General features: G+C 46.4%; 1 protein-coding gene across 1 annotated transcript in view; it reads left to right on the forward strand.

Annotated features, from left to right (window-relative positions):
- Nucleotides 1-11,423: 11,423 nt before the first annotated feature.
- ZNF469 (zinc finger protein 469) overlaps nucleotides 11,424-24,293 on the forward strand; it is a 138,565-nt gene continuing 125,695 nt past the window's right edge. Inside the window, exon 1 of the mRNA XM_048516101.1 lies at nucleotides 11,424-11,503. The gene's annotated coding sequence lies outside the window, so the exon portion shown is untranslated. The remainder of the gene's footprint in view (nucleotides 11,504-24,293) is intronic.

Here is a 24,293-nt window from a genome sequence, read left to right on the forward strand (position 1 = left end):
ACCATTGGATGACTAGGCTGCAGGGCAAGGCTTGTACCAGATTGTATGTATTGAGCATGCTTAATAGGCTAATGCATATTAACTTCTCCTTCTGCCCTGACGACAAACTATATTATAATGAACATACAGGAAGAATATGGGAAGGGGCACATATTAAGGAGGAACATGTAAATAGGTAGACCATAAAGTTGTGACTCTAAGTACCCTTAGCCAATGGGGAAACAGAAAGGGCGGGGCAAATTCAGGAGAAGGGAATAGACATGCTGTGACTATATTGTTTCGGTAAAGTCTGCCCATGTGGGGACAGCTCCCCTTTCTTTGCAAATAAAGCTAAAACTCTTCTGTTGGCTTGATATTTGGTAAAGAAATATTGGGCACCACAGAACCACGGGTGAACATGTTCAGTGTTCTGGACATGGCTGCTTCTCCACCCACTGAGCACCCACCAACCTACTTCTTCACCTGCTACCAGTTTCCCAGCCTGCTTTTGATCCCATCCCAACCTGAAGACCAAAGAAGGCTGCAAAACTTTGGTCATAGAAACATGGTTAAACTAGAAGAGCAGGAGGAAAATTATCCTATGAGAACAGGAAAGAAGCTCTGAGCTGAAATTACAGAAAGAGGGAGTTAGGCTAAACTTTCGGAGAAAGATCAGTGATGCATAGTTGAGGTTTGGAGAGGCCAAGGAGTTGCAGAAGACAATGACTTGGAATTCCCAGCTACAAGTGTTGTGGTGGTGATTACTTGTTTAGATTACTTTTCGAATGGATTTGATAAATTAGCAAAGAAAAGGGCTACTGAAAACTATTAATCCAAAGATCTCCAGTTAACCACATGCTGGAGTCAGATGTGCATTGCTCATGAGTACCACTGGCTGGTGTTGAAACAGGATGTTGAACTGGATGAAAGTTTATGACGTCTAGCAGAGTAATTTCTTGCAAAGGTGAGATGTTGGGAGTAATGAAGGCATCTGTATTGTCAATGGACACAGAAGAAATCCCCAATATGGTCCCATGGGCACCATGGCGCCCACTGACAGCTTTCCTGGTACCTGACAAGTGGGTGGGGCCATGTAGGGCTTTTGGTTAGCATGACTTCTGATTGGCCATTGGAGATTTGATTGGCTTTGCAAATTTTTTAAAATGTTACTTGGCAGCAGCTGCTACCACAGCAGAAGGATCTTCACTGTAGGGCTGAACTAGGCTGGGGCAGCCATTTTGTATCTGGCTCCTAATCCTTTGGCAGCCATTTTGTAGCTGCACTCTCACACTGTGTCAAAAATTAAAAGGGGCTCGCAGGCTCAAAAGCTTTGGGGGTCCCCAGGACTGAGGGTTCCAAAACTGAGGACTAGGATCCTGAATCCATGCTAGGCAATGTCTCAACTTTGTTAAACTATTTCTTGCTTCAAAAGTGAAATGAAGACGCGATTTGTCACACGTGGGCTGCATTCTCTGGGTTGCTCTAACTGCCGACAAATAAGCCCCTTGTTGAAAACCAGAAGATTTAGAAAACTGACAGTTTTTCTAAGCAGTCAGGCGAGATGTCAGCCGCTCCCTGGATCTTGCTGTTTGCGGTGATGACAAGTAAGATAGCAGCTATTCCCGAACTGCGAGGTTTTCCCACTCTTCCCTTTCAACAGTTCACCAAGAGTTCAATGACTGCAAGGATGAGTTCCTCTTCCATTCCCATCTAACCCCCCCCCTCCCCTCCAGTGTTAAATGCTTTAAATTTCTGCAGTCCATTGCAGGATCCAATTTGGCAATTTACTTTGTCCAGTGAGTTTCCCTCTGCCCCAAGCGAGCTGCAATTCTGTACGCTTGTCAGGATGAGGCAGCCGTGGTTAACGGACATCAGAAATGACAACCTGGGTTTTTATGCATCACCAGCGCTGTCACCTGAAGGTGTTTTCCTTCAAAAAAAGGAATTAAGGTGTCTCAGGAGAAATTTGCAAAAGCTCCTTTTGGCTTCCAGAGACAGAGAGGTTTTCTACAGGGCCGACAATGGACTGCAAAACACAATTTCAGATTAAAATTCAAAACCAGAGGAGTAAACTAATAAATTCGGGAGTACGTGTAACCTCTATGTGTGGGTTCTGTGGGGCAGAACTTGGAATGAGTTTGCAACAACAAATTTAAAAAACAAACAAAATGGTTTACTTTCTTAACATATAACATCAACATCACACTTCAAGGTCCTGTTCAGGTGTGCATTTTCAAGTCCTCATATTTACAGTCTACTGATACTGCCAAGTCCAATTCTTCTTTGCAAGTGGGTTGGCTCCTGAAGACTCCAAGGGCTGGATGAACAGGATTCAACATGATGAAGGTTTCCAGGAGAACTCTCACCCATTACAAACATTTTAAAAAAAACTGAAACAATAAACTCCAACATTTACAACATAGCAAAAATAAATAACTACCTTCCCAGTAGTTCCCAACAACATTGCAGATACCTTAACAAGGTGTTAAGGGCTTAATACAAGTCAAGGTCCGAGTCTGGTAGCCTTGTCTCCTCCAAACCACATGAGCTCTGCAGCCTCCTCTTGGGTCTCCACCCCTTTCTGGGTCAACCCATTCTGAGCATGGGGGTTACATATGGACCTGCAGGATGTTGGGGTGTGTGTGTGTGTGTGTGACAAACTAGCTCATGTGCAGATACTGTGGCCTGTTGTGCACTGTAAGCTTCAGCTTATGATTATACAGCAATTTATTATTAAACACAAGACCCAGTTTATTAAATTGTAAAAGGTGGCATGACAGTTCTCTGAAATATGAGTCTGAAATGTCAAATGTTGATATTTAAAGCTCTGATTTTATAGAGACTTTGAAGTCTTCATACTTTTTCAGGGGTCTCTCCCCCCTCCCACCAACAGCATCTCTGCTAGAAAATGTTATCAGAATGAGAAATCAGGAGAGTTTCTTACAACATTCATATCCCTTTAAAATTTCATATGAGCCATTTATACTGTCTGAATGAACAAATGGAAGAAACGTGTAGTCTGTTCTTTCTGGATGTCATGACAATCTTGACCCACAATCTGTTGGATCTGTTGAGTTTTTGAAGAACCCCGTGTTGCGCATGTATTTATTTCCTTACTGAAACTTAAAGCATGCCTGCGGGTGAGCAGTTTATGTGGAGGAAGTGGCGTTTAGATGCTGAGGGAGCATTAAATTTGACGCATGCATCCTTAATCCAGATTGGTACCTCATGCACCTAACCAAATACACTTTGGGGGCTCTGGTCATAGAATAGTCCAGCACTATGAGAGCCAGCGTGGTGAAGTGATTAAGAGCAGGTGGATTCTAATCTGGAGAACTGGGTTTGATTCCCCACTCCTCCACCTGAATGGCAGAAGCTTATCTGGTCAACCAGTTGTGTTTCTGCACTCCTACATTCCTGCTTGGTGACCTTGGGCCAGTCACAGTTCTCTCTGAACTCCCTCAGCCCCACCCACCCTATGAGGTGTCTGTTGTGGGGAAAGGAAGGGAAAGGAACTTGTAGGCCACCTTGAGTCTAATTACAGGAGAGAAAGGTGGGGTATAAATCCAAAATAGTAGTAGTAGTAGTAGTAGTAGTCGTCGTCGTCGTCGTCGTCGTCGTCGTCGTCTTCTTCTTCTTCTTCTTCTTCTTCTTCTTCTTCTTCTTCTTCTTCTTCTTCTTCTTCTTCTTCTTCTTCTTCTTCTTCTTCTTCTTCTTCTTCTTCTTCTTCTTCTTCTTCTTCTTCTTTGTGTAGATTGTCCCTTTTTCTTTGCAGCCATGTGCATTTAACCAAACCTTCTGGCCACGTCTGTTGGGAAAGGTCACCTGCAGGAGTGGAAATCCACAACAAAAAAGCATATGAGTGGAGGGAGCCAGCATCTCTTTGCACGCACATTTCTTTTTTCCTCTCCAAGTAAAGTGGTCATTGGGGTTTGAATCCACGTATGGCTCTGTGTAACGTGTAGCTTGGCACCGAGCGTTGCTGAGCGCAGAGCTCCCCTGAAGGAAAAGAGCCTTTGAAGCAGCTTGCTAATCCGAGCGGCAGCCTCAATAAGGCCAGGTGCCGGAGTCGATTTATGGAATCTGTGCTCCAACACATTCTGGCATTCATTAGGTTCCCAGTCACTCTTCATCAGCTGCAGAAAGCTTTCATGTTATCACAGCGATCAGGAAGATGATTGACTGGTCTCCGGTTCAGCATTGCGCAACACCTGCGCAGAACAGATGTTTGAGGAATGGTAAGAGATTCGGAAGAAGGAATTCACGACTGGGAAGGGGCAGACGATCCCATTAGCTACGTTTTTCTCAGGTTTGCAGTCACGGCTTCTGAAAAGCCACAGAAGGGTAAATACCCTGGATGAAAGACTGCGCCACGGTGTCTGAAATTCAGTCTTAATGATGCCCCATATAATGAGCAAAAATGATTGGACTCCATTTTCTCTTCTTATGAGTGTTTACAGAATCTGCAAGCTTTACTGTCTAGAACTGGGGTATCAAACATGTTTGTTACGTGGGCCAGATATGACATAAATGTGACTTGGTCTCCTTTCCTTTAACACTCCTGTTTAGAACGGGTTCCCTTGACTCCTGCACCTCTTCGGTGCCTCTTCTCTCTCCCTCTCTCTCTCTCTCCCTCTCTCTCTCTCTCTCTCTCTCTCTCTCACACACACACACACACACACACACAGACACAGAGAGCTTTAATGCTCCTGTCATAGTGCCCCCTCCCTCTGCTTAAGTTCTAAATTTAAGATGCATTATCAACTAAAATGCATCATATGAATTCAGTTCCCTCCTCATCCCTGTATTTGCAAATAGGTGCCATCATACTACCAAGTTCAGAGGGCGGAGTGACCAAGACTGTGGTCATCTTCAAGTGTGGAGCCAAATCATCAGACTTCTGCTTGACTCTGCTGGTTGACAGGTTGAGGTTATTAGCGACTTTTGAACATTATCCTGTCCTTAAATCTAGCAAATGAAGCTTTCAAAAAGCTTCCGAGATAAGATCTCGCCTTCCCTTGGTGCAGTCATTAATTTCGGCACAGCGGAATACCGTTCTAATTAGCTCCTGCGAATGGCTCCGGGAGAGATCTGGAGTCATTTTGTTCTGGGGGGGTGATTATGTAATACACATCACATATAGTTCTGTCTCTGCGCAACTGTTTGGTATCTCTGGCATAGTCTGAGCTGTCCTCTCCCTCTCTGTCCTTCAGGGATCAAGCTAACAGTCATGAGCGAAATACATTAAAGCAACAGTCCTTATTGCTTAACTACCCCCACCCCCCAAGCCAGGAAAACCAGCATTTAGGGATGACTTTAATTGCTTGTGCTTCCTGCCAGTTATTACAACAGCCGCAGGAAAAGCACATAATATTGCTTGTCATGATGTCATGCCTTCCTTGCACCTTGAAACTCGAGCGGAGAATAAAATAGAGTTTTCTCTGTGAAGCCTGCTGAACTGAAGCCCTGCCCTCTGTTTGCTCCCTGAGATTTTGCTCAGTCCTCGAGCCAAGACTTTGCTGTGCTGAAGGAGAAGTGCTCAAAGGAATCCAGGTGCAGGAGGGAGGCAATGTACCCAGTCAGGCAGGGTGTCTTCCCAAACGTTCCATTCCCAACACCTTTCGTTTGGCTTCCCCTCCGGAGAACGCTTGTGGGTGTGGCAGGAGACACAGACCCACAGAAGTGATGGTGAGAATGGGTCTGGAGGAGTAACCGTGGTGCTGATCATTGAGGGATGATTGAGGGACTGGAGCACCTTCCCTATGAGGAGAGGCTGCAGCGTTTGGGACTCTTTAGTTTGGAGAGGAGATGTCTGAGGGGGGATATGATTGAAGTCTATAAAATTATGCATGGGGTAGAAAATGTTGACAGAGAGAAATTTTTCTCTCTTTCTCACAATACTAGAACCAGGGGGCATCCATTGAAAATGCTGGGCGGAAGAATAGGACTAATCAAAGGAAACACTTCTTCACGCAACGTGTGATTGGTGTTTGGAATATGCTGCCACAGGAGGTGGTGATGGCCACTAACCTGGATAGCTTTAAAAGGGGCTTGGACAGATTGATGGAGGAGAAGTCGATCTATGGCTACCAATCTTGAGCCTCTTTGATCTGAGGTTGCAAATGCCTTAGCAGACCAGGTGCTCGGGAGCAGCAGCAGCAGCAGCAGCAGAAGGCCATTGCTTTCACATCCTGCATGTGAGCTCCCAAAGGTACCTGGTGGGCCACTGTGAGTAGCAGAGAGCTGGACTAGATGGACTCTGGTCTGATCCAGCTGGCTTGTTCTTATGTTCTTATCAGAACAGGATAGATCGGGTTGTTTAAAAAGTTCTGAACTAAGCTGAGCCAGATGGCCCTTGTGATGCTGGTAGAGCCATAGGGTCTACTTGACTTGAACCTGTTCTCCGCTGCTCCAGAGACTAGGACCAGGAGCAGTGGGTTCAAGGTGAAGGAAAAGAGATTCCACCTAAACATCAGGAAAAACCTCCTGACTGTCAGGGCTGTTCAACAGTGGAATGCACTACCTCGGAGTGTGGTGGAGTCTCCTCCTTTGGAGGTTTTTAAAGAGAGGCTGGATGGCCATCTGTCTGGAGTGCTTTGATTGTGTGTTCCTGCATTGCCAGGGGTTGGACTTGATGGCCCTTGGGGGTCTCTTCCAACTCTAGGATTCTGTGATTCTGTGAAATGTCCTAAGAGCAGCAGTGGCATAGGAGGTTAAGAGCTCGTGTATCTAATCTGGAGGAACCGGGTTTGATTCCCAGCTCTGCCGCCTGAGCTGTGGAGGCTTATCTGGGGAATTCAGATTAGCCTGTACACTCCCACACACGCCAGCTGGGTGACCTTGGGCTAGTCACAGCTTCTCGGAGCTCTCTCAGCCCCAGCTACCTCACAGGGTGTTTGTTGTGAGGGGGGAAGGGCAAGGAGATTGTAAGCCCCTTTGAGTCTCCTGCCGGAGAGAAAGGGGGGATATAAATCCAAACTCTTCTTCTAAGAGAGTGGAGTGGGTGGAGTCCTCTAAATTGCTCTGGTCTCTTTCTCCCCCCTCCCTCTTGAATCAAATACACTGGAATGCTCCAGCAACCTTTTCCAATGGGCTACTCAAACTGCTGCTCTCTAGATCGCAGATTGTAATTTGCAAACCACAAAATGGCTGCTTTTGACTCAGTGGGCATGGTCAGTCGCATCGTGTACTGTAGAATTACGAGAGAGTGAAAGGAACTCCCAGACTACTCTAAACCATCAAGTCACGCAAATTACAGGATGAGGCGGAGAAACCAGAGAAGGCTTGACATAAGACGGTGTTTACCAAAGTGTGACTGGAGCATGTCAGAAAAGGATGTGATTTGCAAGGCATTTTCCTACTTCAGCCATCAAAATAAGATGTCGTAAAGGGATTACCAGGCCGTGGTGGGGAAAGGCAGCGCATGGAATGTCTTAAGTGACACATGAATGATGTTTTCTTAGATCCCTTTCAGCCTGGTGAAGTCAGTGGTAATGGAACTGAACAACAACTGTCACATTTCCACACTGAATCATCAGCTGTTTAAACTTGAAACTGTTTAAGAGTTCCCTTACAGGTCTGTCTCAATACCTTTTTGTGTTTCAGGTTTTGTTAGAAACAGGTGGGCTTCGGCTTGTGGCATCAAGCAAAGACAGGCAGTGGCTTCCTCATGACTCCCAGCCATTGAAGCTTTTGTAACAGTGGATACTCTCCCTCCTTTGAATCACAGAATCAAAGAGTTGGAAGAGACCCCCAAGGGCCATCAAGTCCAGCCCCCTGCAATGCAGGAACACACAATCAAAGTACTCCTGATAGATGGCTGTCCAGCCTCTCTTTAAAAACATAAGAACATAAGAACATAAGAACTAGCCGACTGGATCAGACCAGAGTCCATCTAGTCCAGCACTCTGCTACTTGCAGTGGCCCACCAGGTGCCCTTGAGAGCTCACATGCAGGATGTGAAAGCAATGGCCTTCTGCACCTGCTGCTCCTGAGCACCTGAAAACCTCCAAAGAAGGAGACTCCACCACACTCTGAGGTAGTGCATTCCACTGTCAAACAGCCCTGACGGTCAGGAAGTTTTTCTGATGTTTAGGTGGAATCTCTATTCCTTTGCCTTCAACCCATGACTCCTGGTCCTGGTCTCTGGAGCAGCAGAAAACAAGCTTGCTCCCTCACCAACATAACATCCCTTCAAATATCTAAACAGGGCTATCATGTCAATTCAGTTTAACCTTTAATGGCATATAGGGATATCATGTCACCTCTTAACCTTCTCTTCCCCAAACTAAACATCCCCAGCTCCCTAAATCTCTCCTCGTAGGATTATTATGCTGTTTAAGTGTATAATGGAATTTATCCTAGCTTTGCTTAACACGACACTGTGCAAGGATTCGGTTACATAACCTGGCCTCTTTCTAACCAGGGAAGGAAAAGCAGAAGTTGTTTTCTGGGCCGGACTGTTCCCCCCCTGCCTCCACCAAATGGTTTGCTGGCTTACTAATTATATTTGTTAACGAAAAATGAAGAGCGTGTAAGTAAGAGGAAATGCGGCTGTGGGTCGTTGTGGAGTGATTAGCCTGCTTAGAAAGTAAAAGACATGTAGGGCCACCATCCCTAGTAACCAGTACTGAACTGAGGAGAGGTTTATCTTCTGCCACTCTCTCTGTTCTGCAGCTATTTGGTCGGCTCCCTTTCTTGGCTCCGGTCTTCAAAGCATACTTGCTTTAATTATTGCTGCTCTCTGCCTGCCAAATGGGAAGCCATTATGAGGTCTCTCCTTGATTTAAATTGAGAAGTTATTAGTAATTTAGCTGAGTATGTGCTCCATTGTTACAAGGCCATTAGATCCTTTGCAAATCCTGCCTCTTAAGGTTTTTGCTGCTTGAAGAAATCTGGCAATCATCTCTTTAATCCCGTGACAGTATCTGTCTAATCTCAGTGAAGCCTCTTTAACAGCTTCCTACTTTCTATTTGCAATTTCTCAGAAGGGGGCTAGATGCCGCTGCCTTAAATTAACGGCGCTCATCTGCCCATTGTTCAATTTCACTGTAGAATAACCTTCCTATCCCACAGAGAGTTATGGGAATAGTGGGCACACCTTGGCTGTTTCCACACAAGTCACCTGAAACTTTTAAAAAACATTTTAGAACCCCACAAATAACACAACTTTTGTTCACACTCACCGCCTCAAAATGATTCCTGGCCACCATTTTCTGTTTTTCCCTGTTTCCCCCAGTGCTTGAACAAATTGGTGCTTCTATGATTCTCTGAGCCTTCTGTGGCCAATGCTGTGAAGATTATGGCCCCCCTCCCCATCACAAAATCGTTCTGAAATGCTCCAAAAACAGGTGATGGGAAACAGAGCGAGCTGAGAAAATGATGCCAGGGAGAAAGTTCAAGGAAGGCAGAAGGCGAGGGAAACTTTTTAAAGTGTTCACATAACAGAGGATCCATTTTTCAAAACGTCTCAGACAAAAGAATTGTTTGAAAAGGGGGTTAATTTAAAATATTTTAAAGCTGGAAATAAAATGTTTTGAGGGTAAAAGAGGGGAAACAATACAGAACTCTGTGGAAAAAAACACAGCCACATAACTCACTTTGCAGCCATGGCACTTCACTCCCTGCGGCTGCAAGATGAGCTAAAACCAAAGAATCACACATACTGCAATTGTTGTAAACCCCAGGTGTGTGTGTGTGTGGGGGGGACCTGGAGTGGATCGGCATTAGGATCAGGATCCATGCAAAGTTTCCCCTCAACCTGGGTTTTTTTACCAGTGTTATCCTGGTTTAATTGGCCTGTGCAGGAAGGGCCTAAGAGGGTCTGATCCAGCAGGAACGCTGTTATATGATCCAGATTGCTTTCCTCTAAATTGTTGCTTGTTCTCCAAAGTGAGAAAGTATCCCACAATCTCTGTCTCTTGCAGAATCTCCCAGTTCAATCCTTGGATACCAATAATACCAGTTAACAACGGTGAATGCTTATTCCGTCGAAGGTTTTATGCAATTTCACAGCTACACGTCCTAGAACATAACATGAGCTCGAATTAAACAGCATGGATGGAAAATGTCTGTATATGTAACTTTAAGACCACGGGCTTCTTTGCAGTCTCATTTTCTTTGCCTTTGAGGTTCTGTTTTTCCTGATCTGTGAGTGTTGCCCCCTCTAGTGCTGAATTTGATATTACACAAGTTGATGTCTGGCATAGAACTATTCGGTTTAAATCTGCAGGGAGAAATGCTGGACATAAATCTATGTGATATCGAATCGACCACTAGAGGGAGCAAAACATGTGCCGAATTGAAAGCCCACACTGAAGAAACCGGAACTTACAAGTATGGAAAATGAGAAGGCGCAAAATCCCTACGGCTGAGTGGAAGTGCTTCTGCTAAAGTTTCCAACAACTTGACTTGAGCAAACAGTTGAGAAATCAGTCAGGACTAGATATGGAATGGTCTGAATTTTGTTCCTTCGTTGCCTTTGCATCCCAGCCAAGTTACTCAAATGGGGGCACCTTTCCTATGCCCTTGGTTTACTTCCCTCCAGGAGTAGCCTGCAGATCTCGTGGAATTACAACTAATATCCAGATTACAGAGATCAGTTTCCCTGGATAAAATTACTGTTTCAGGGGGTAGACCAGGGGTCTGCAACCTGCGGCTCTCCAGATGTTCATGGACTACAATTCCCATCAGCCCCTGCCACCATGCCAATTGTACTCCATGAACATCTGGAGAGCCGCAGGTTGCAGACCCCTGGGGTAGACTCTATGACATTGTACTCTGCTGATATACTTTCCTTCTCCAGGCCGTACACCCAGATCTCCAGGAATTTCCCAAGACAGAGTTGGCAACCGTGCTGCACCCACCGGTGACAAGCACGCCCTAACTGAAAGTTCTTTGCTTGTGTAGGGTTAAGACAGATGTAGGAAAATATTTTTATTTATTTATTAAAACACTTATAACTTTCCTTTCCTCTGGTTCAAGGCAGTTTGCAATCGTAATTTGACAAAAAATTACAGGCTAAAACCAAAATAAAATAACAAAACAAAATGACGAAGTAAGTTAAATACCCAATTACATATTCTTGGCAAGCTGTCTTCCTTGCAGGAAGTTCTGATTTGCTTGTGTGCGTTTTGAAAAATATAATTGAGAAGTGTGTTGCTATTATTTTTTTCTGAGAGGTGGGTGTGACAGCCGCGTGGGCGAGAAGCGGCTTTTGTGAAAATCGTGCTGGTGGTCAGAGATGGAGGCAGCAGTGGATTCCGTGTCTGTGGCCTCCTTCCACCTTGGCTGCAGCCGTGACTCATACCAAGGAGGTGTTTAAAAAAACCAAAAAGGTGTTCCGCCCTTCCCTTCCTCCCAGCCCACTGCGTGACCAGAAGTTAACTTTAGAACGCAGCTGCCGGCCTCCACTCATGAATCAGAATTTCCTTTGAGAGCTGCCCTGAATAGCCCAAGAATGCTTCCAGGGGCATCAGAGGCAGAGCCGAGGAGATGTGTCCAGGGAGGATCCCCAGGCAGAAAGGTAAATTCTATCGCTGTATCTCTCCAAAGCGGAATCTTCCTGTTGCTGACGCCAACTTTGCATCCTTTTGATTTCTGGTTTAAAAGGGGAAACTTTATCTTCAAGAGGGACCAATGGCCTCTGATTTACTCCTTCAACCTCATTCTTTAACATTTTCCAAACCCCCAACAGCTGAGCCACACTTCACTGCTGGAGTTTTAATTTTTTTTTACTTTTAGTGATTGTAAAGCTAAGAATGAACGTACTCAGAAGAGCCCACCTCTTCTGTTTCTGCATGAGTCACTGGTCTGAATATTCGTCCTCATTAAGGAGACTACCCAAGAGCAGCGAAGAGTTGTGACGGGTGGCCTTCTCAGAGGATGGATAATTCTACCACATACCGCATCAGGAATCACTGGGTTGTCCAAGTTACAGAGCTGTGGCCGAATCATTCACTGACTTCGGAGGCTGACTGGGAAAAGTCTGTGCCAGTAATCATGCAGAGAAGGTGACCAACCTCCTGGGGGGGTCCTGGAATTATACCTGATCTCAAGGCTACAGGATTAGTTCTGGATAAAATGGCAGCTTCGGGGGACAGACTGTATTGTGGCAGAGATACTGCAGCGTCTCCCTGTGCAAACGAGTGCTTTGCATCCATACGGGTGTTTCATAATTGCATTTACTGCTTTCTTACAGCATGTTAGCAGATGTTTAGCAGCTCATAGTTTGGGATTTATCGTCCTAGCACATTACTCATCCAAATACAGTGCTATGTAGGGAAGAGCAGTGATTCAGTGGTAGAAAATCTCCTTTGCAAGCAGAAGACCACATGGCAATCCCCACACCTCCTGCTAGAAGGATTGGGTAATAGGTTAAGTGAAAAGTCACTACCGGTCAGAGAAGAGAATACTGACTTGGACAAACTCACTGCCTATGTAAGGGATTTTATGCTCGGTGGTGCAGCATCTCCTTTGCACAGGGGCGTACCGCCTATGGCTGTGGTGGCGAACCTTTGGCACTCCAGATGTTATGGACTACAATTCCCATCAGCCCCTCCCAGTATGGCCAATTGGCCATGCTGGCAGGGGCTGATGGGAATTGTAGTCCATAACATCTGGAGTGCCAAAGGTTCGCCACCACTGGCCTATGGGGACATGAAGTAACCCATGTCCCCAGGCGCACATAGACCTGGGCGCTGGCACCAGCTCCGGACGGTAGACCTGGACGCCAGCACAAGCTCCAAGCAGTAGACCTGGGTGCCTGTTGGGGTGGAAAATTCTGATTTTGTCCCCGCGCTCCATTTTTTTCTAGATATGCCTCTGCCTTTGCATACAGAGGTCCCAGGTTTGCATCTCTAGCTGGAAAGATCAGGCAGTAGGAGATGGAAAAGGCCCAAGACTTTGAATGGCCAACGTTAGTCAGAACAGATTTGGATAGACCAACAGTCTGAGTCAGTACAAGAAAGCTTAACGTTTGGGTGTTTATAACATCTTTTTTTCCATTGTTAAAATTTAATAATAATGTTTTTAAAAACCCCATATTCTGCCTTTTCATCATTGTAAGAACCCACTTGAACAAGCCAGGTGTCTTACAAATGTTCTTCAAACAACTTAAGAATGGCAGTAGGAGGAAAAGAATGAAAGAGCAAAGCGTCTGAAAGCCAAGGCGAGAAACAGGCCGCCTGCTCCAAGGAGACGAAATGTTTAAGAAGACTAAATAGCAATAATTTTTAAAAGGTCCCAGTTTTCCTTACTTTCGATCTCCTCAAAATACAGATTTTAACATCAAAATATGTGTAAGTAGTTGTGACTGGCCCAATGGCTATTTCCTGTGTCTAGTCCACACTGAAACACACATTTGATTCCCACAAAGTCTGGTTTCCTTTTCTAAAGGGTACACATGGGGGGCTTTGAAAACAAGTGCCCGATTTCTTGGATATTAAGTCTCGCTTTGACCTTATTCAGTTTGCTTTTGATTTGGTTTCCTGGCCTCGCTGCTTGAAAGCGTAGAACATCTGTAGGTCTAGGACTGGCTTGACTTTCAACCTGCCTTAAGTCTTCACCAATCTTAAATACTATTATTAAAAAAATCAATATCCTTATTGGGAAAAAGGCCTCCCCTCCATCTCAGAAGACTTTCCTCACCTATATGTCAGTCTAGCCTAGGGGTGGCCAACCTATGGGTCTCCAAATGCTCATGGACTACAATTCCCATCAGCCCCTGCCAGCATGGCCAATTGGCCATGCTGGCAGGCCCTAATGGGAATTGTAGTTGGCCATCCCTGCTTTCCTCAGGTTTCTATCTGTGATCCTGAACCACACATGGGAATTCTGTTAAGTGTTGCGAGAGCCAGTTTTCCGTGAAGTTGAAAAACTACTATTTCTCTTTGGTGCAGACTTGGTTTGAAACGCACGTTGTGCTTTCCATACCAGGAATGGATGGTCCTTTGCGTGACATCTTTCCTCTTCTCTGCCACCTAATAAATCCATTCTCTGCCTATGAAATGGGGTTATTGGGATATAGAGATATAGAGGCTTGAGTTAATGTGGCAGTGTCCTCCATGTTTTCGTTGTAAAAGTAATCTTTAATGGGTCGTAGATAGGTTTCACATATGTAAAGTGTGGTTTTAACAAGTTGACGAATCAATCCAGTGCAGTCATAGGAGCCAGAATTGCTCTTAGCTCTCTCGGGGGAATCGGCGTGGGGTTAGGCTCAGACCTTCATCTGACCTGGTGAGCTGTGATGCTTGTGGATAAACTTGGAGGCTGGGCTTGGCTGTGCAGAGTCTTGGGAGTGATATTTCAGAGCTTGGAAACAAGTCTGAGATAGCGTATTGGCACCCATCCTGATCTGTGGACAGAAAGCACAATTGCAGCTGTGGGGTGGGGGGGGGCTAGAGGGCGACTGCCCACTCCCACCTGAGCGCTTTAACCCTTCCTGCCCCAGTGTGAAGTGTAGGAGAGGCCTCTTCCTGGAGATACATCTTCTCATGAACCCAAAACTGCCCAAGAGTCAGCCTGGTACGGTGGTTAAGAGCAAGTGCACTCTAATCAGGAGAACTGGGTTTGATTCCCCGCTCTGCCACTTGAGCTGTGGAGGCCTATCTGGTGAACCAGATCAGCTTGTGCACTCCAACACATGCCAGCTGGGTGACCTTGAGGTCTTTGGAGCTCAGCCTCATCCAACTCACAGGGTGTTTGTTGTGAGGAGGAGGGAAAGGAGATTGTAAGCCCCTTTGAGTCTCCCTACAGGAGAGAAAGGGGGGATATAAATCCAAACTCTTCTCTTCTTCTCCTTATATACTTTCTCTCGGCTTGTCCATAGAAATGAATGGTCAAGGAGGTTCCTAATCAGAATAAGGTTTTCTGATTGCTTGTACTGCCACTCTTGGGATCCTATCAGGGACCTAAAATCAAACCAAGTGAAAGTTGATTAGCAGATTGAATATATTAGGCATGTCTTTGAGATCTGGCCCTGCTGCTTTTCAGTTTAAGCAGTGCAAAAAATGACTTCCAGGAGAGTAAGATCTGGTGCAGTTTCTTTGGGGTGGGGGAAGAGACAGGAAGACTCCTTCATCCAGATGTGAACTTCTTTGAATGTGGCAAACTCTCCCCCACCCACCCCAAGTTTCAGTGTCATTTGAGTACAAAGTCCTGGAACTGAAATGTGTGTGTGTGTGTGTGTGTGCATCTTCAGTGGAATGGTTGCAACGTGATGGCCGCTATCCCGGTCCACCGCTGATTTTAATATCACACCGCGTCCCCCGTCCTATTTATAGGCTTGACTCAGGACCCTGCAGTGCGTGGGGGTGGGGGGTGCTGTTTGTGCACCTTTGTCTTTTATCATCAAGCCTTTCTATTTCTGCGTTGGTGCCAAAGGTTACAGACAAACAAATCTTGGCAGGACTTTTAAGAAGGAAAAACAAATGGCTTGAGAGAAGGATACCGCATAATTGAGAAGAGCGGATGAAAGGCAGATAAATCGTCCTAGCAAAAAGCTGAGCATGAGAATTGTATAATACACATGTGTACATTTTTTATTGAGCTCAGATTTTGAACACACGTGCCACCCCAGGGAAAGACCCCCGAGATGATTCTTATTGCTCTATTTTCAGAAGGAGTAGCAAATTTGAAGCGGGAATTGGATGCTCAGAATTCCCAAGCATTTTTTCCCTTTCTCATTGGCAACCAGGATAAACTAAATCCTACTATGGTGGAGGAGGTGTTAATGGAGAGAGTTGCGCTTCCTACATTTGATAGGATCTGGATAAACCTTGCTGGCTCCGCATGTTTTCCTGTTGGAGAAGCATGTTAGCTGCAAAAACTGCTTTACTCCATCTTCATTTAGCCTGGAAGATGGCCCCTTGGAGCAGCAGTGGCGTAGGAGGTTAAGAACTCGTGTATCTAACCTGGAGGAACCGGGTTTGATTCTCCGCTCTGCCACCTGAGCTGTGGAGGCTTATCTGGGGAATTCAGATTAGCCTGTGCACTCCCACACACCCCCAGCTGGGTGACCTTGGGCTAGTCACAGCTTCTCGGAGCTCTCTCAGCCCCACCTACCTCACAGGGTGTTTGTTGTGAGGGGGGAAGGGCAAGGAGATTGTAAACCCCTTTGAGTCTCCTGCAGGAGAGAAAGGGGGGATATAGATCCAAACTCCTCCTCCTCCTCTTCTTCGTCTTCTCCTTCTCCTCCTCCTCCTCCTCCTCCTCCTCCTCCTCCTCCTCCTCCTCCTCCTCTTCTTCTTCTTCTTCTTCTTCTTCTTCTTCTTCTTCTTCTTCTTCTTCTTCTTCTTCTTCTTCTTCTTCTTCTTCTTCTTCTTCTTCTTCTTCTTCTTCCCTCGACCCAGCAAATCTGACCACAGGGATCCGTGCTGCAGTAATTTTGAGGCTGGACTGTTATAATGACCTTTGTATGGGTTTCCCTTGAAGTCAACTTGAAAACTCCAGTTGGTACAGAATGCAGCTGCTGAGTTTCTATCTGGAAATGTATGGAGTGTACATATCACACCCATTCCACAGTTATTTACTAACCATTAACCAGAGATTTACCCTTTAAGTGTGTTTTCTGTAGAGGCTCCTTCCTTGTGGAATTGTCCCCACACTTGTATCATTCTGCAGACTGTGCAAAACAGAAATATTCAGGAGGGAATTCTCATCAACGTGTGCTATAGCAGCACTGCTCTAGAGGAGCTTTGATAAGGGAACAGGGTTGTAGTCAGTGGTGGGATCCAAAAATTTTAGTAACAGGTTCCCGTGGTGGTGGGATTCAAACTGTGGCGTAGCGCCAATGGGGCTGGGTGGAGCACAACGGGGCGTGGCCAGGCATTCCGGGGGCGGGGCATTCCTGGGCGGGGCTGTGGCAAGGACACAGCCGCTGCGCCGGTCCTTGGGCGAGAAACGAATGCACGCAGGCACAGGCTGCCACGCACACCGGTGCACCTCCTTCTAGACTGCTTCAAGTTCTGCGCGCTACTGCTGAGAGGAGGGGCGTAACTAAGGCAAAAATCACGTGGCAAAATCACCAATTAGTAACCCCCTCTCGGCACACACAAATAATGAGTAGCCTAATCTTGGGAACCTGTGAGAACCTGCTGGATCCCACCTCTGGTTGTAGTCTATTGGGACATTTATTGTCGGCACAACCTTGCTTTTACTGCATTGTCTTCTAACTTTTGCAATATTGTTTTGATTCCTGATGCCTTAGACTAGTTCTGTCATCCTGGTCCTCTTGCCTTGTTTAGTGGGTGTCTTGTGTTATCTGATTTTCTAAATACTTTGCAATCTGCCTGGCATCTCAGTGAGAAAGCCAGTTGATAAACGAAGTGAGTAAAATAAATAAACGAAGAGCTGCTGTTCAACTCAGCAAGACAGCACAAAGAAAGGAAGTATGACCCTTTTCCCCTTGCTCCGCTGTCCCATAGTGAAACTCCTATTCAACGCTACTATTTGCTCTATTGCGAGAAATGTTCAAGGAGCACTTGGCTCTGGTTTTACATTCCATTCTCTCTATCTCCCACCTGGCTTACTGACAAAGGGGCTCTTGCCAGTTCTTCCTGCTCATATATTTTTCTATCTGAGGTGTCTGAGAAGTTTGGATTTTCGCTTATTTTAATTAACTTGCAGCAGAGGCGAGATCTTGCAAGGAAATCTTTGATCTAGATTTATCATTCCTTTAGCTAATTTGATGCTCCTGAGCATACGAAAGTTCAACAAAAACGCCGTTCGCAAGTGTCATACCATTTGGAAACTTTTGGCCTAGTCAACGGCCCTTTCCACACAACCAAAATAAAACATTTGAGGCAGGAAATAAAACGTTTCCTCTGTGGAGTTCCGCATGGTCCGTCCCCACCCCCCACTCCCACATTCTGAAATGTTTTATTTCCAGACTGGAAACATTTTAAATGCATTCTCTTTTATAACGATTCTTTAGCCTGAAACTTTTTCAAAACGTTTTCTCAGCTGTGCCATCTTTTAAAAATGTTTTCCACATCTCTCTGCCGTCTCAGAACTCTCTCCTCTTTGCCACTTTCTCTCGTGTCGCTGAGCAAACCCCGTTCTCTGCCTGTTTATTTTCATAATTTCTGGTTGTTGTTTTTTTTATTTTGGGGGGTAAAATCTTTGAAGCTTCGAAGTCTAAGGAGCAGCAGTGGCGTAGGAGGTTAAGAGCTTGTGTATCTAATCTGGAGGAACCGGGTTTGCCACCTGAGGAATCTGGGGAATTCAGATTAGCCTGTACACTCCCACACATGCCAGCTGGGTGACCTTGGGCTAGTCACAGCTTCTCGGAGCTCTCTCAGCCCCACCTACCTCACAGGGTGTCTGTTCTGAGGGGGGAAGGGCAATGAGATCGTAAGCCCCTTTGAGTCTCCTGCAGGAGAGAAAGGGGGGGGGATATAAATCCAAACTCTTCTTCTTTTTCTACATGAGCTGCAGGGGATTGCTGCACAAGACATTGAGGCATCAATTCCATTGGGAAAAAAATATCTTAAAATGGAAAAGCATACAAAATGGCAGCCAGGATTCATTTCGAGGGGGTGAGTGCGGACAAATGTGAGGATTGAAAACGTTTTGCAAACATTCTGCAAACGTTTTTAGTGACTTGTGCAGAAGGGGCTCGTGAGCGCTTTCTGAGGAAAGTGTCCGACTCCACAGGCGAGGGGAATCCTTCATGCAGCTGCTGGGCTGTGTGGTCCCGTCTCCTATGTCCCTCCTTCTCTTTCCCGTCATTCTTGCTCCCCACATTAAAGAGGTTCCCTGCCAGAAAGTGAGCCGAAGGTTCCAGTATTTCTGCTTTTCCTTCTCTAATTTTATTATGAACAGTCTTGACTTGCACATTAATACAGGATCATTATAATAGCCTGGCAAACGGGACAGGCTGGAATTATGTCAGGAAAATTCCTTTTTCATCTGTTTCCATTATTCTTGGAAAGAGACAGCATTGCGGAGCGCAAGAGCTGGGGCTGCGGAACCTGCCTTGCAGCTTCTTGGCTGGGGCACCGCGGATAGCAGCTGGGAGCAGGGATCCTTTTTTGGCTCGCGATGGGGTTGGCTGGCAACTCTGGAGGAAGAATCCTTGTGGCTTTTAAGGAAGGAAAATGAGACCAGAAGCAGTGGTGGCTGTACCTATTGGCCACAACGGTTGATGAGAACCCACGGCTCGTGGTGACGTGAATGCTTTTCATGCAGAATGTCCCCAAGTTCAGTGCCCTGGCATATTGAGTATTAGATGCTGAAGAAGAAGAAGAAGAAGAAGAAGAAGAAGAAGAAGAAGAAGAAGAAGAAGAAGAAGAAGAAGAAGAAGAAGAAGAAGAAGAAGAAGAAGAAGAAGAAGAAGAAGAAGAAGAAGAAGAAGAAGAAGAAGAAGAAGAAGAAGAGACTCAAAGGGGCTTACAAAATCCTTTCCCTTCCCCCCCTCACAACAAACACTCTGTGAGGTGGGTGGGGCTGAGAGAGCTCCGAAGAACTGTGACTAGCCCAAGGTCACCCAGCTGGCGTGTGTGGGAGTGTACAGGCTAATCTGAATTCCCCGGGTAAGCCTCCCCAGCTCAGGCGGCAGAGCGGGGAATCAAAACCGATTCCTCCAGATTAGAGTACACCTGCTCGTAACCACTACGCCACTGCTGCTCCTTTGCATGGAAAGCCACAGCCAGTGAGAGTGGGCAACAGCGAGTGAGCAAGCGAGCAACAGTTTGTGATGCTGTAAGAATTTTCGGAATGTCCACGTTCACGTGGCTCTCCAAAAGCGGAGGATCCGTGTGCCAAGCATTGCACTGTCTGCTTCTACTCATTCCTCTTAGAGCACAAAGGAAGATGTGAGATATGTCGGTGCGGGTTTTCAATCCTGATGCTGCGCCTGTGAATCTGGAAACAGGTGCCTGTAAAAGCAGAGCTAGAAACATGGACTATGCGCTAGCACAGTGAGCTTTGGTGCATTTCTTCCTACTGGGATTTTGGAGGAGACGGAGGCAAAATGTTGTACTAAATGACAGTGCCCCTGGATCCTTAAAACTGCTAGGGGTCGCCAAGCGGCCACTGGGGGGGAGATTGGCAGGGGATGGAGTTAGGGATGCCAGATTGGGAAACTCCAGGAGATTTGGGAGTTGAGCCTGGGGAGGACAGTGGCGTCTAATGTTTCAGAGTCCACCCTCTAGTCTAGTCCATAGGTGTCAAACTTGCGACCCTCCGGATGTTATGGACTACAGTTCCCATCACCCCCTGCCAGCATGATGCTGGCAGGGGATGATGGGAACTGGAGGCCGCGAGTTTGACACCTGTGCTGTAGTCTAAAGCATCCATTTTCTCCAGGAGAACTCATCTGTGATTACAGGGGATCCCCAGGTGGATCCATACAAAATGCACAGATAGTGGGAACCAACCTGGGATCCATTGCTGCAGCTGCCTTTCAAAAGGAACAAAGCCTGTTGCTTGAGCTTGCCTCGATTAGCTGCTCAGGTTAGCAGTGTATATTTCTTTTTTGCTTCCTTCATCCTTCAGTGCTTTGCTGTGCCCGCCTTTTGTGTGCACCTTTCTCCTCTACGGGTGTGGAAATTTCCCCTCTGATAGGCATCCAAGTGGCTTTCTTAGCAGTGTCTAGAAACTTCTGTTGTGACCCTGGGTTTATTGCTTCCCTTTCTTGAGCTTGACATGCGTCAAGCTGCTGACATTCCTACAGGCCCCAACGCATCAGGTGAGCCTCCAGGGCAGGAGGAACTTCGAGCAGGTGTGAGTGGAAACAGCGGCCCTGCGCTGCTGCAGACGTTCAAACGAAAATCTGTAGCCACAGGCAATTAGAAAGTTCACTGCCTTGCAGACTAGCAAGGGAGGGGTTGGCAGGGAGCCACTGGTGACAGCCGCTCACGCTCTTGGGGGAATTACCTGCCCTTCCCAAACCCAGGCTTCCCAGCAGCAACAGCAGCAGCAGCAGCAGCAGCGGCGGAGTCTGCCTGCTCTGCAAACTTTCCTTCTTGCTTTTCTCGCAGTGCCTCTGCAAGAGCTGCATTCTCGTCTGAATGCAAAGAGCCATCCATTAATCCTGATCCTTTCCCAGCACCTCTGTGCAGCCTCTCCGGTGACTCCCATCTCTTTCTTGTGTTAACTCTCCCCAGCCAGACTTTAGATTGCAAGATGTTTACGGGAGGGGCCACGGTTCTGAGGTAGAGCCATCTACGTCGCATGCAGAAAGTCCCAGGTTCGATCCCCAGCATCTCCATTTAATAGGATCAGGAAGCAAGTAACGTAAAGCCCCTGGAGAGCGGCTGCCAGTCTGAGGTCGTTTCTGCACGGCAAAATTATACCTGTGCACCACCGTTTTTAAAAAACCTGGGTCTATTTTATCCCGGGGTGTCCGTGTGCAAAGCTGCCTGTGCAAAGGAACCCATTGCAAAGGAACCCATTGAAAACCAGGAGGAAATGCTCCAATTTCTTCCGAAGGAGCCCGGGACTTCTGTATTTACTTCAGAAGTATATCTGAACATGCCTGGTGTCCCACGTTCTGATTGGCTGTTGTTTTTTGAGTGGCAGCTGCAAGCATCTCTGAGTGTGCCCGGCATCTCATGTTCTGATTGGCTGTTGTTTTTGAGTGGCAGCTTGAATGAACGTCAGGTGGGGAGATCTGGCAGCTGGGCGGGAAAAATAAACCGGTCCTGCTCCCGATTGCTTTTCACACAGTAGCAGGCACAAGCAGGGGCACACTGGGATTTTAAAAAAGAACCTCCAAACTGGCTATTTTTGAAAATCCCAGGGTAAGGGAAATATTGCAGGCCAACACCAGGGCAGACCCATGTTAGCGCCGGGAACCGTGCGGAATTCTCAGCTGCATAGGGATATTTTTCCTGCTCGACCCAGGATATTTTGACTGTGCAGAAATGGCCTGAGTAGACAGCATCATGTGTACACGAGGGCACCTGTCCAAGCGCCAGTTGTATTAATGAGATAAATAGTAACAACCAGACTTCCTTCCTTTATTATAAAAAGGCAAAAGGGTACATTCTGACCAGCTGATGTTCTGATCTGCAGAAGGAAGGGCAGGTCTGCTCTGCGTTACCCCTGGCACTGCTTACCTCTTACTCCCCGAAGGACAAGCTGAAATCTTATATGCTGGGACTGTGTCAGTGTGTGCATTTTCAGCTCGGGATCCTGGCAGGTCTTGTGCCAGCATTAGCCATACCACAGATGGCATTCTACCCTGGCAGTTGTCAGTTGCTTGGAAGGCGCGGTGGTGGCTTGCCATGTTCATTTCTGGATGGAACAAATGGAATACGTGTCATGAAAGAATTCTGGAGCCCCCACGGAATCCTTGCTTTCTGGGCCTGGCTGGTTCATTTGAGACTTGTGGCTTTCTTTCTTTCCTTGCAAAGACCGAAGGCTGAGTCAGTTTAGGAATATAATAACCAGACAGCTGAGAACATGAGAGTTGGCATACGACGCGAACAGAACAGTGAAATAAAATTGTGTGTGACAGCTTTTTGAAAGGGTGTTTTGGTTTTCTGGACACATTTGGCCTTATTAACATCAACAGTTGATCTTAGGATCTTACTCTCTTTTCTGCGCCTCCAGGATCATACTATCCTCGGGCCAGGATTGGCACCTCGGGCTCAATGCAGCACCCGAAGAATACAAAAGCAGGCCACTCAGAGGATGCTCCGTTAATGTACTTGGGGGGATTTCTGAAGCTGGAGAGCGTTAACCAAGACCAGGAATGGTCAGTGTGGTACCTTCATGCTCTCAGAATCAGAACACATTACGTAGAGTGAGCTCATGTTCAACTCTTCATGTGTAGAGTTGGGAAAAAAAGCCCAAAATCCAGAGACGCTTGGCTTGCCTCTTTTCCATTCCACCAGTGGAAAACCATTTCTATGGGTTCATGTTCTTACCACTCCAGGAGCAGGTCAGCAACATTTCTACACGGCCTCTTCGTTCAGTGGAAGCCAATTTACTGGTGATTCCTGGCCCCTCGATGATGTGGCTGGCCTCCACAAGGGCCAGGGCCTTTATGGCTCTGGCCCCGGCCTGGTGGAACACTCTTCCTCCAGCTGTCCGGGCCCTGCGGGATCTCGGTGAATTCCGCAGGGCCTGTAAGACGGAGCTGTACCGCCGGGCCTTTGGAGGGACCTGCCGCTGATGGTGCCCCCCCCCCCTTTCTTTGGCTCTTAAATCTGGGCCTTGTATTATCCAGTGGGACTTGCCGTTCCTCCCTTTGGGAGAGGATTTAAAAATGGGTCGTCGGACGCCACCTACACTTATAATTATTAGTATTATAGTTAGTCTCCTGCTACTTTTATAGGTTTTAGCTGTTTTATGATTGTCTTAGAACTGTATTTTTATTGTATGCTGTGCACTGCCCGGAGCCCTTCGGGGATATGGCGGTATAAAAGTCTAAAGTATAAATAAATAAAATAAATTTCTGCAATAACAGTTCATTCTCTTTTGTTATAGTAGGTAAAGTCCCTTCCTTCCTTTCTTCCTTCATCAATTTTTGTGTGTGTGCAAATATGGAAACCCTCCATCTTGGAAAAAAATATATAACTTCCTGAAGCAGCACCGTTCCACTTCTGTTCTGCAGTTCCTAAAGAGAGTTGTCATAGTTGAATGGCTTTTCAAACTAAAGATTATACCCACCAGGGAGAAACTGGCCATCCAAATGTTCTCCCCTATCATAGGAATTAATGATAGAGGACTTCAGTTGCCAGTAGAAACTTCCTAGGCTAGCTGAAAAGCTGTGGACTGATTCATGCTTTGGCAACCAATATGTTATGAATAGTAGGTGTCACTTTGTCCAAGATTTTAAAATTGTGTTAATGTTTGAGTGCAACGTTTCTTAAATAAAATAATTTCTTTTGTTTATAACAGTAGTATGCTATTTTTTTTAAAAACCCACTAAGGGAGAAAGAGGAGACTGAAATGATGCCCGGATTCAAATGGAGACGAAGCTGCTCTCCAAAAAGGCTTCCAAGTTGTTCCTATAGGAGTCTGAAAAGTGTTGGGGGCAGAACCTAAACCGAATGAAATCCTCCACGCGTTCGGCATGTGGTCTTTGTGCTGTCAGAAGGGAAGGTTTTGCCCAGAAGACGCTGAGGAGGAGGAGGGCTGTAGCCGCCAGGAGAGGGGAGAGTCTCAGCTTCTCATGACACCTGCCTGGCACATCAGAGTTTCCTCACCAGCTCTGCAGTCCCAGAAGGATCCTCTCCCTTTAGCAAGGCAAATGAAGCAGAGCCCTCTGCCCGCAGAGTCCACAGGTGGGCCAGAGACTTCTCCCTGGTCAGCTCTCAACATTTCCTTGTAGTCAAGGAAAAAATTGTTATGTTTGATTGTGT

The sequence above is a fragment of the Sphaerodactylus townsendi genome, linkage group LG14 (assembly GCF_021028975.2).
Source record: "Sphaerodactylus townsendi isolate TG3544 linkage group LG14, MPM_Stown_v2.3, whole genome shotgun sequence".
Classification (NCBI taxonomy): domain Eukaryota; kingdom Metazoa; phylum Chordata; class Lepidosauria; order Squamata; family Sphaerodactylidae; genus Sphaerodactylus; species Sphaerodactylus townsendi.